Source organism: Elephantulus edwardii, unplaced genomic scaffold (genome assembly GCF_000299155.1).
Source record: "Elephantulus edwardii isolate Elephantulus edwardi_28Jun2011 unplaced genomic scaffold, EleEdw1.0 scaffold00077, whole genome shotgun sequence".
NCBI classification, from domain to species: Eukaryota; Metazoa; Chordata; class Mammalia; order Macroscelidea; family Macroscelididae; genus Elephantulus; species Elephantulus edwardii.
Genome location: NW_006399827.1, coordinates 553,831 through 563,712, shown reverse-complemented (window position 1 = coordinate 563,712; position 9,882 = coordinate 553,831). Strand labels below are relative to the sequence as shown.

At 38.3% G+C, this 9,882-nt stretch overlaps 1 pseudogene; it reads left to right on the top strand.

The window, feature by feature from the left end:
* Positions 1–640: 640 nt before the first annotated feature.
* On the top strand, positions 641–1,537 carry LOC102859573 (annotated as a pseudogene).
* The last annotated feature ends 8,345 nt before the right edge of the window (positions 1,538–9,882 follow it).

The window sequence follows — 9,882 nt, the reverse complement described above, 5'->3', positions numbered from 1 at the left end:
ACTAAAGGTCTTCCTCTTTTTCACCGACCCTTTGTCTTATCAACGGCAATGCCTTTCTCCAAGGACTGAACCCTCCTGATAATGTTTCTGAAGTGTTACTTCTAAGGAGCACTCTGGCCACACTTCTCCCAAAAGAGTTTGTTCTTGTGGAAGCTCATGGTATATATTTTTCACCAACACCACTATAATTCAAAGTCATCAGTTCTTCTTTGATTTTCCTTATTCATTGTCCAACTTTCACACATGTTTTCCAACCTTATAGATGTTAAAACTAGGACCCTGAGGGATGAGATATTTATTCAAGGTTCAGTCACTAGAAGTGGAAGACTTGATTTTAAGTCCTAATTGTCTAACTCCAAGCATCTTTGCACTACACGCTACAATGAATTCACAGAATCAATAAAGACAGTTTATGTATAGTTCTGGAGGCTTAAAGCTAGGTATATTCCAACACACATCTTAGAAATTATCCAAAAATAGGGTTATTAATCAACACTTGGTATTATGATCCATCTGTAAGGATGGATCCAAATGAACCTGGGAAAATCAGTTCTGGATTTTTGAGCACTAATAGGCAAGTGGTAGACTTCATTCAGGTATGTCTGTGGCATGTATTTCTTCCGTGTATGGAGAAAATACTATGGATCCTGGGAACTTCATATGGATATCAGAATTTCCCTTCCCGGGTCTCTCATGGACTTAAGACGTTCTGTATTTTCTGTTTATCTATATCACAACTATGTGGGAAACCTTTTCATTGTGGTCACAGTGATCTCTGACTCCTGGCTTCACATACCCATGTAGTTTGTTTTCTAAAATCTGACTTTCTTAGGCCTCAGTTTCTCCTCAGTCCCTGCTCCAAAGATGCTGGTCATCCTCATTTCTGAGACCAAGACCTGCCAGGACTGCATGGTCTTTTTTTCATTTTCTGGGAGGGACCATGAACTTCTGCCTTTCAGTGATGGCCAATGACCACCTTGTTGCCATCTCCTGGACCCTCCACTATGTCACCATCATGAACTCTGTACAGGGTTAGAGGTGACTGCTGGGGGCTTCGTCCATTCTGTTTCCCAGCTGGTTCTGATGCTCCTACTCCTCTCCTGTGGCCCCAATGTGCTGGATAACATCTATTGTGATGTCCCTTAAGTACTGAGATCAGCCTGCACTGACATTTTTATCTTGGAGTTCCTCATGCGTGGTCTACATCAGTGGGTTGTTGGATGCTGCCTGGCTCTTTCTTTTCCTGTTCTCCTACTTGACCTTCCTGGTGATGCTGAGGTTGCATCCAACAAGGCAAGGAGAAAGGCAGCCTCCACCTGCACCACTCATATCATTGTGATATCTATGATCTTCATTGCAAGTGCCCATCCCTTCACCCCATTCTCCATGGACAAAGCTGTGTCCATCAGCCACGCCATCATGACTCCCATGCTCAACCCCATGATCTACATACACCCTGAGGAACCAGGAGATGCTGGAGCTGCAGGAAGCAGTGAAGAGATTTGGGAGACACTGGCTGGTTTGGAAAAAGGAATAAACATGTACAGATTACTTCTATTTGGCTTTATTTTCGTATTTATAAACCTCTCTGTTTAAAGGTTGTGGATGCATTGTAATTATGCTAAGGGAAGTGAGTGTGCCTTAATACTAAGAAACTCAGTTTTCCAAGAAACAAAAAAAAAATAATTGATGGCTAAGATTTCTAGTAAAATTTTAATACTCTCGTTATGAAGTGTGGAAACGTCAAATGTTTCCTTGCATATATATTTATTACAATAAGGAGAAAAACCCCAACTAGAAACATATGTTCATGTAGCCCCTGCAAACTGCACCCTCCCTTCCTTCTTTCTACTGGGCAATTTCCTTTTATCATAAGACCATTCTTACATAATTTGGTCACTGAGTCATTGTCAGTTACATGTGTTTCAATATCTTCTCTCAGTTTGTTCATCTTCTTTATCCTTTGGTGTTAATTTTAATGTAGTCAGCTTTATCAATTTTTTATTTTAGGGTACAATTTTTACTATTGTAATTTTAAAAATCTATAAAATTAGAGTAGAAAGATATTATTCTACATTGTTCTTTCATTTACATTTTAAAAACAACATCAAACATACAAAAAGGTTGTTAGCATCATATAAAAAACTTTCCTGAATATTTGAGTGTAAATTGTCAATCTGATTCCTCACCGTTCTGTAATATTTCACTGTCTGCAAAGACATTTTCTTATATTATTACCATATAGACTTCAAAACTAATGCAGTTACAATACATTATTACTAGCCAATCCTTACATCTTTTTCAAATTTTGCCAAATGTCTCGACAAAGTGCTCTATAGGACAAGAATCCAGTTTTAGAATCTCATATTGTACTTAGTTGTCCTGTCTTTTTAGACTCATTTGATCAAGAAGGGTTTTTCCTTGGCTTTGCAACCTTGACACTTTTGAAGGTTATAAACCAATTATTTTGTAAAATGTCTAACAATTTGGATTTTCTGATGTTTTCGGATGTTAGATCTGGATGGTGTGTCTTTGTCAAGTTTACGTGATTTTGCGTTGTCTCAGGACCGATGGTTCTTCCTTTGATTGATTACTTGACCACAATGGTCATTAATGAACGTTTTATTGGAAGGTACTTTAAAATTGTGTCCTCTCTGATCCTTTATTAAACTTTCTATATATTCATTTATTTATATCTATATGAACCCATGCTTTCCTCTTTTATTCATTGATTTGTAATTCATTATTATCACTGTTTATTGTTTGCTCATTTAGCTCTTGATATGGCCAGTGGAGTATTTTCAAGTTGACTTCTACATCCTTTTCTTTCTTTAGACACTTTAAAATTTTCTGGCACAATGAGATAATTCAGCTTTATTTTATGCTTTCCTTGCTCTTTAGTAGGGTGTGGTATTTACAAATCCACATCTAAATACTTGTACCAACAAGGTAAATTGTTAAGATGTTTCTACTCCTTTTGCAACCATGTACAGACAGATACGATATGTGTATGTATGTATCTGTATATTTTAAAATGAGGGGGAAATTTACTTAACAGCGAAGAACAACTAAAGCTAAATAAAAAGAATATATTTTTTTTCCAGCATACCAATTGACATATTTCAACAAACAGACACTGCCCTGGATGTGCTCACTATGTTGTGCCAAGAAATCTGGAGGACAGCCAGCTGGCCAACTGACTGGAAAAGAACGATATTTGTTCCCATTCCAAAGAAAGGTGACCCAACAGAGTGTGGAAATTATCGAACAATATCATTAATATCACATGCAAGCATGATTCTGCTGAAATTTATCCAAAAACATCTGGAACAATGTCAACAGAGAACTGCCAGATGTGCAGGCTGGATTTAGAAGAGGTCGTGGTACTAGGGATATTATAGCTAATGTTAGATGGATCTTGGCAGAAAGCAAAGAATATCAGAAGAATGTCTATCTGTGCTTCATTGACTATGCAAAGGCTTTTGACTGTGTGGATCACAACAAGCTGTGGCTGACTCTGAGAAGAATGGGAATCCCAGAACACTTGATCATGCTAATGCAAAACCTAAACTTGGACGAAGAGGCAGTCATCAGAACAGAGCAAGGAGACACTACATGGTTCAAAATCAAGAAGGGGGTCCATCAAGGATGTATTCTGTCTCCATACCTTTTCAATTTGTATGCAAAACAGATCATCCAAGATGCTGGGCTGTACGAAGAGAAATGTGGCATCAGGATTGGTGGAAGAGTCATCAACAACCTGCGTTGTGCAGATCACGCAACCCTGCTTGCTGAAGCTGAGAAGGACCTGAAGTGCTTGCTGCAGAAGGTCAAGGACTGCAGCCTCCTATGTGGATTAAAGCTCGACATAAAGAAAAGAAAGATTATCACCACTGGGCAAATTGGCAGCATCAGTATGGATGGTAAAGAGATTGAGATAGTTAACAGTTTTAGTTTACTTGGCTCCACAGCCAACAGTCTTGGTAACACAGCCAGGAAATCAAGAAATGAATTGCATTGGGAAAGTCAGCTGTGAGGGACCTCTCAAGAGTACTGAAGAGCAACCACGTCAGGCTGGAGACTAAGGTGCACCTGATCTGGGCTATAGTCTTCGCAATTACGTGCTATGCATCAGAGAGTTGGACAGTGAATAGGTATGATAGAAGGAGAATTGATGCCTTTGAGCTGTGGTGCTGGAGAAGAGTGTTGAATATACCATGGACTGCTAGGAGAACAAACAGGTTTGTCCTGGAGAAGGTGAAGCTGGAATGCTCCTTGGAGTCAAGGATTCTGAAGCTTCGTCTGACATACTTTGGGCATGTTGCAAGGAGGGACTGGTCCTTGGAGAGAGACATCATGTTCGGCAGAGTAGAGGGGCGGCGAAGGAGAGGAAGACCTTCGATGAGATGGATCGAGTCTGTGACTGGAGCGGTGGGAATAAGTGTGTTTGAGATGGCTAGGTTGGCACAGGATAGAACAGCATTTAGAGCTCTTGTACATAGGGTTTCTATGAGTTGCAAGCAACTTGATGGCACATAACAACAACTAAATTCCAGTTAAAAACACACTTATGAGTAGGTATCTTTCATAATAAAGGCTGCTATATGTTTAGACATGCATCTGCATTTGTGTATGTGTGTATGTATCAAATATGTAATCAATGTTGGAAATAATGAGGAAAGAATGGGAGTTGAAAACTCATCTTAGTGACAGAAATGAGACAGCACACAGATTTACTGAATTGTGTACATTCAATGATTTATTCATCATAAATACCTTTTAAAAAAATATAAAAGGCATCTTTCCACGTGGATCTCACTGATGGGCTACACAGGAATCAGATTTGCTACTTCTGTGGGAAAAATTGTTAGAGAAGCTCATTCTCAGCAGTCAAAACCAGGTCAGGTGCTGACTGTGGAACGGATCATAAATTTTTCCATGTGCAAATTCAAATTGAAGCTGAACAAAATTAAAACAAGTACACAAGAACCAAATTATAATCTTGAGCTTATTCTACCTGAATTTAAAAATCATCTCTGAGATAGATTTGAGATATTAAACACTAAAGAGTAAAGAAGAAGAAGAGAAGAGGTGAGACATCAAAGTTATCGTCCATGAAAATAGTAAGAGGTCATTAGAAAGACAGAAGAGTAATAGAAGACCAACATGGATGTCAGAAGAGCCTCTGAAAATTGCACTAGAGCATGAATAGCCAAAACAAAGGGAAGAAATGCTGTAGTAAAAGAGATAAACAGAAGATTTTTAAATGGCAGTTCGAGAAGACAAAACAAAATACTATAATGGAATGTGCAAAGAGCTGGAGTTGGAGAATAAAAAGAGAAGAACTCTCAGCATTTCTAAAGTGAAAGAACTGAAAAACAAATTCAAGCCTCAAGTTGAAATATGGAGAGATGTTATGGGCAAAATTTTGAATTATCAAAGTCAAACATCAAAAGAAGATGCAGTGAAATATAGTCATCATACCAGAAAGAATCGGTTGACATTAAAAAATTTCAGAAAGCACCATATGAACAAGAACAGATGATAATGAAGGAAGAATTTCAAGCTGCACTGAAGGCACTGGCCAAAAATAAGACTCCAGGAATCAATGGGATACCAATTGACATATTTAAGCTAAAAGATGTAGCCCTGGTCATGTTCCCCAGTCTATACCAGGAAATTTGGAGGATAGCTGCCCAGCCAATTGACTGAAAAAGGTCTATATTTGTTCCCATTCCCAAGAACAAAGATCCAACTGAATGTGAAAATTATTAAACAATATCATAGGCAAACAAAATATTACTGAAGATCATAAAAAAAGGCTAGAACAGTACACTGACAGAGAACTGCTAAAAGTTCAAACTGGCTTTAGAAGAGGCCATGTCACCAGGAATATAGTTTTTATATCAGATTGATCCTGATTAAAGTTGAGAATTACAGAATATCAACTTGTATTTTATTTGCCATGCAAAGGCATTTGACAGTGTAGATTATAACAATGTATAGCTAACATTGAGAAGGATGGAAATCCCAGAACACTTAATTAGACTCATACAAAACCTGTATTTTGACCAAGAAGCTATTGTCTGAACAGAGCAAGGAACACTGAACAGTATAAAATCAAGAAAAAGTGGGTGTCCAGTTTGAATAATTTCTCCATACCTATTGTACAGTAAGAAAATAGACTTTATGAAGAAGAATGTGACATCAGGATCAGAAGAATACTTACTAACATCTTGTGTTATGCAAAAGGAACAACTTTGGTAGCTGAAAATGAAGAGGACTTGAAATGCTTGCTACAAAAGGGAAAAAAAACACAAACAGCAAACCTACAACCTTCAATGTGAATTGTGTCTCAACATCAAGAAGACAAAAATCCTCACTACAAGACTGATAACATACATCATAATAGGTGGAGAAAAGATTGAAATTATCATTGAACTACAATCAATACCCCTCACACCAGCAATGACCAAGTCTGCTCTCAGGGATCTCCCCAAATTACTGAGGTGCAGTGGTGTCAGTTTGAAGATGAAGGTGCGCTTGATTCAGACCATGGTTTTTTCAATCATTTGCTGTGCATCAGAGAGCTGGACAATGAATAAAGATGACAGAAGAAGAATTGATGTCCTTGAGCTGTGGTGTTGGAGAAAAGCACGGACTGTCCCATGGACTGCCAAAAGAACAAATAGATATGTCTTGGAAAAGTGCAGCTAGAGCTTAGAGGCAAGGATGGTGAAGCTTTGTCTCATACTTTGGGCTTGTTGCCAGAAGAGGCTATTCCTTGGGAAAAGACATCATGCCTCGAAGGGTGGAGGGTCACCAAAAACGAGGAAGACTCATAACCAGATGGATTGATACAGTGACTGCAGCAATGGGCTCTAATGTATCAGAGATGATAGGACGGCACAGGATAGGACAGAGTTCAGCTCTGTTGTTCACAGGGTCTCTATGAGTCATACTTGATTCAGCCACACCTAACAGCACTTCCAACATGTGTATTTATTATATATATATAATACTTCTCATGCATCTGAAAGTTGCATAATGAGTAACGATGACGGAAGAATCAATGCCTTTGAATTATGATGTTGGAGAAGAATATTGAATATCCTATAGACTGCCAAATAAACAAATAAATTCGTTTTGGAGCAAGTGCAAGCAGGGTATTCTTTTGAGGCAATGTGGTGAAACTTCATTTCACATACTTATAAAAATATTTCTCTAAAAGAGTAAAAAAAATCCTACAGATTGGGAATAAATATTTTGAAACTAAATATCTAACAAGGGACTAATTTGAAATTTATAAAGAACTGCAAAACCTCTACGATAAAGAACAATCCAATTGAAAAATGAACAGCAGACATAAACTTGACCAAAGAATTTCTGGTGGCCAACAGATATATGAAGACATTATCTTAATAATTAGCCATTGTTGTTAGGTACTGTCAAGTTGGAACTAATTCATAGCTGACTCTTCAGCGGGTTTTCAGAGGCTGTAAATCACATGAGAGGAAATTGCCTGTCTTTCTCCCACAGAGCAGCTGGTGGATTCAAACTACCTGCCTTTGGGTTGGCAGTGCAACTCCTTACCGCTATGTCACCAAAGCTACAAGTAAAAAGGTAAATATATCTGATATTATCAGTAATAACAGACCTTAACCTGTGAGTGGATACATGCACTGGCAAGCAAGATGAACAGATATGTGTAGTTGGATGGTATTTTGCTTATGACCATATAGATTTGGTAGACAATATTTCCATATAATTATCTGTATGTGCTGTAAATAGAACCATATATATAATAGAGCAAACAGGCAAAATAATAAAAACTTCTTAGCTGAAACCAAACTCCTTGAGGGAAGAAGCCACTAGGGTTGGAACTTAGAGCTTCAGTTTCAGGAAATATAAAGGTCAATTTGAATAATGTATGCACACCCATGTTTATCACTGTTCACAATAGCAAGGAGTTGGAAACAACCTAAGTGCCCATCAACAAACAAAGGATAGAGATGCTGTGGTATATTCACACAATGGAATACTTACACTGCATTGAAAAACAAGGAACTCATGCAATATTATTCAAAATGGGTGACTCTGGAGGACATTATGCTGAGTGAAGTATCTCAGTCACAAAAGGACAAATACTACATGGTGCCACTGTTATAAAACAGGACTGACCTCAGGGTTGGGGGGAGACTGAGAAAGATGGGTTCAATAATGTATACTGCAATGAAACAGATGAGGTAGAAAACTGTTTTAAAGGGATATGTGATTAGGTATTTTTGTCATGACAGGGGTCCAGAGCTAAGGCTGCATAGTGGAGTGGACTTGGGGGGGGAGGGATTGTAAAACAATGAAAGAATTTTTCTTTTACTTTTCCAAAATGGTAGTGAACATGGGGGGGAATGATGGGAGGGGAGAAAAGCGCAACAATGAATGAATGGAAATTTTTAAAAAAATTGCATAACATGTTCTACAATGTTCTACATCTTATATGGATCTTTAAAGTGTATGCAGCCTTTGATCTTTCCACACTCAGAGCAAAGAAGAGGAAAGGAAACCAAAGACCATCAGTCCAAAGAACTAATGTGCCATGTACACTTTGGTCTTTATAACCCTGAAACCAAAACCAGATTGTGCCCAGCTATCACTGCATACTGCGCTGAAAGAGTTAACAATAGAAGGCCCCTGATAGAAAAATATTGAATAAACCTGAAAAGCAAGCTTAGTTGTCTGATGGTGCCTAACGCAACCTCCAGGCTCTGGCTCTTAGTCGCTTTTGTAGCGTAGAAGTGAAATCACCCTTGTGACCCAACTTCCAGTCTGACAATGTTGCTATGTGCTATCGAGTCCTATCATAACGATCCTATGAACAACAGCTCAGAACCTTGCCTTATCCTGATGGTCAAGCAATTGTTGTTGTTATTGTGTACCATAGAGTTTAAACCAACCCATAGATGACCCATTGGCAGGTTTTCAGAGGTAGTTAATCACTTGTTAAGAGATTGCCTATCCTTTCCCTCAGAGCAACTGGTGGCCCTGAACTGCATGCCTTCAGGATTGCAGCACAGTTTCTTGGCACTAGGCCACCAGAGCTCCCTGGTCAAGCACTAGGGGGACCTAAGAGTAGATCATTCTAGGACAGAACATGCTCCTTAGAACAGCAATCAATCATACAACGTACAATCAACCATACAACATGCCCAGGGATAAGCTCAGAAGACAGGGATAGGGTAGAAGGAAGAATGGAAACTGGAATCAAGGATCAAGGTGAGGATTGTAATCAATATCACAAAACACAGTGTGTCTGAATTGTTGAATAAAAAAACCAATTTGTTCTGACTTTCACTCAATAAAAGTAAGATTTAAAGAGCTCTTTATTGATCTCATGTTTTCACAGAATTCTCATTTTGTGAATATTTCTTTTCCATGGTTCCCATAAAAGATATGATATTTAACATTCTATTTCTATTTCCTGTGCAATTTCTGTTTTCTTCCATTTCTTTTTCTATTCATTCTGGGTTTGGCCTTTCATAATGGAGGCCTTCCTCAAATGCTTAGTGACCCTCAAGTGTTCTGGAATTCTCATTCTTCACAATGTTATTAATAATTTATTATAATCCACACGCTTGAATGCCTTTTCACAGTTAGTAAAACACAGACAAAAAGTCTTTCAAACATTGTCTGCTTTCAGCCAAGATTCATCGGATGTCAGCAAAAATATCCCTCATTCTACATCTTGTGGATTCAGCTTTGGTTTCTAGAAGGTCTCTATTGATGTACTGTAACAACAGTTTTTAAATTATCCTTGTTGTTATTGCTGTTATGTGCTGTCGAGTCGCTTGCAACTCATAGCGACCCTATGGACAACAGCCCTAA